The sequence below is a fragment of the Rutidosis leptorrhynchoides genome, chromosome 1, assembly GCF_046630445.1.
Source record: "Rutidosis leptorrhynchoides isolate AG116_Rl617_1_P2 chromosome 1, CSIRO_AGI_Rlap_v1, whole genome shotgun sequence".
Classification (NCBI taxonomy): domain Eukaryota; kingdom Viridiplantae; phylum Streptophyta; class Magnoliopsida; order Asterales; family Asteraceae; genus Rutidosis; species Rutidosis leptorrhynchoides.
In genome coordinates this window covers 364,975,430-364,978,603 of record NC_092333.1, presented here as the reverse complement: position 1 = coordinate 364,978,603, position 3,174 = coordinate 364,975,430, and positions in this window count along the sequence as shown.

The following is a 3,174-nucleotide window of genomic DNA, read 5'->3' as shown; positions in this document are numbered from 1 at the left end:
TTATTATTTATATACATTTAATTTTATATGTATTTATTTACAAATTGTTGTTCGTGAATCGTCGGGCTTGGTCAAGAGGGTAACTAATTATCCAGATATAGATTTCAGACTTTCTAAACTCAACATTAGGGTTTTTGCTTATCGTGTCGGAAACGTATATAGATTAGGGTTTAAATTTGGTCGGAAATTTCTGGGTCATTACAGTACCTACCCGTTAAAGAGATTTCGTCCTCGAAATTTGATAGAGATCATTATAGATAATAATGAGGATGTTTTCATGATGAATATGAGGTTATAATGGAGTTTTATCATCATTGAGTAATGTAGATAAAACGATTTGATTATATGAAGCGTAAGAGTGAAACTATCACAAATGAGTGAAATGAGTAAATAGGGAATTGTTTTAACCGATAATGTGGTTAGGATTAATTTCCGGAATTTATGGGATTTTAAAGAAAATCTTATGTAATAAGATTTGATTTTTCGGCGATTAGGATCTTCTTTGATTTGATGTGGCAATCTGTTTCAATTTCTCTGTCGGATATATTACTATAAATTCACCCCCTTCTCTTCCTTATTCTTCACAACTCACATCTTCTATTCTTTCTTCTTAATTCCTATTTCAAAACATTCGTCGATATGCTCCATCAAATTCTGATTCTTGATATACTCCTAATTTTCACATCCGTCATTCTCCTCTTCCATCTACCACCGGAAGATTTTATTTACTTCTACTATTATCTTGGGGTTATAGTGTTTTTAATCTTCCCATGCCTTTACGTGACAACACGTTTTGATATGCACGGTTTGTAGTTTCAGGGTGATTGTTGGATTTCATATCTTCTCTTATACTTCGATGTCCTTACTTCTATCTTCCATAATCATTGTCATCCACAGTTAATGTTTTCTCCTATTTACTGTGATCTATATCCCAATTTCTATTTTGGGGCTTTGTCCCTTCGTTTCTTCTTCCCGTCCTCTAGTCAAGCGAGCAATTGTTCGAAATTCGTAGGTATGAAATTCGGAATGAACATAGTTAATGCTCTTAGGAGGAAATGGTAATGACACGATTTTGATTTGTCACATTACCAGAATATCTTGGAAAAGACCGAATCATCAAGAGAATATTTTCTTGATATATTTAAAGATTGGATAGAATGTAAGAGCCGTGTAACATGTCACATGATGATGGTACTGTGAATCATCACATTCCATTAGAAACTCAACATGACTTACTGTAATATAATGACGTTGATCAAGTGTCATTATATTATACTAATTCATGTATCAGTTCCCAACACTACTTCAAAACATTCATATTTTAAACTCAGAGGTTTTCGGAATTTAGAAACTAAAATAGTTTCTTTTATGATATAACGCAGATATTACAGAGAGATAAATGATAATATTAGTTGTGAGAATATCTCCAAAAATATGAAGAATAGGTATAACGGAAGATACGAAGATGTCTTATAATATCTAAAATATGATGATGATGAAGAGTATCATCTGGAAAGGTTTAGAATAACGAGTAGGGTTCTTACTAATGGTTTCAGCAGATACTGAATTTGTTTGGATTTTTTTTTTTTTTTTTTTAAGTCAAACTTATTCTTTGTGATTTGTCCACGGCTTTCTTCACAGTTTTGCATAATCCGCCTTTCGGTACTAAATTTTCTATCAACTTTTGGCCATTAAGACCATCTACAACATGCTGCTTCGTCAACATTTTCAAAGTTAACAGATATGGGTTATCGGTTATCGAACCGAGGTAGTTTTAGGAGATTTGTGTTTTAGATGATTAAATGCTGATGTTAATATGATGGAATATAAAAGCTTCTCCGGTTACGATGACGAAAGAACGACATATATATATATCGAGGTTATGATAAGACTAATCTTGCTGAGAAATCGAGGTTAACTTGCTGGAGCTGTGACAAAATTTGGCTACTCTGAAAAGGAGTTCTAAGGTTGTTTTTGCTAATAAATGGTAAAGGATCCAACACGGATACGTGTTAAACTACAAATTTGGGTTCGAGAGTTTTTCAGGTGCATAAATCTTTTCTTCCGTAGACGAAGTGCGGCTGGTTCAACTTCTCGATTGAGGTATTTTTAGGTATCATGAAGGGTTCGAACGCATATTGGAGTCGTCAAGATACAAATGAGGTTTTAAGATGAAATCAAGTGGCAAGCTTGAAGAAATGTTCAGTTTCATATGTTTTAATCAATATTTTAATTCATTTTAATTTTCCAAAGTTAGCAGTCCAAGAGTCCAATTGTCCAATAGTCCGATAAATTCATATATAATTTAATATATAATATTCGAATTAAATAGTACGTATCGTGACCCGTGTACCGGTCTCGGTGTCGATCACAACTCAAAGTATATATATATTTTGGAATCAACTCCAACCCTGTATAGCCAACTCCCACCTTCACATATAGAGTATCTACGGTTGTTCCGAAATATATATATAGATGGGTCGATATGATAAGTCGAAACCTTGCATACGTGTCCCGTTATTTAAAGTGCGTAAAAATAAATAACAGAAATTAAATGACGATAAATAAAATTGCGAGAATGTAAATTGCGATAAATTAAATGTTAATCAGTTAGCTGGGAACAGTTAGCCGGAACAGTTAGCGTGAAATCCTATCACAATTCCAATTAATTAATTCGTTTGTTTCTAACACTTTTTATTTTTGTCCAATGTTTTCTTCGTTATGCCACTTGTTGGATTCGGATAGGTCAAAATCCAAATATGAAATTTGAATAGAAATGGTTATTCTGTGGTGAACGGATACGTATATCGGTAGTTGTAAGTAGGATAGTAAATGATCGTTGAATCAGATTCTAAGAATGTACAGTGTAACTTATTAATGTGAATTCTAAATATTCCTCGGGTACTACCCACCCGTTAAAATATTTAACAGTTTGTACAAAAGAATTTTTAATTACAATCTTTATGAAAATATACTTGCATATATATTTTCATCGGATGTAATCATGGATTTAATGAGTCAAAAACTCATCTGATTTACCGTTAATACTAGATTACATAATCTCTAAAACTTTAGAAATTACATATTCACCATGTCGAACGAGGAAAAATGAGGTAGAATGATACGTAAAGCGAAGATAGCCGATGTAGATCGATGTGTAGAACGAAGTTCATA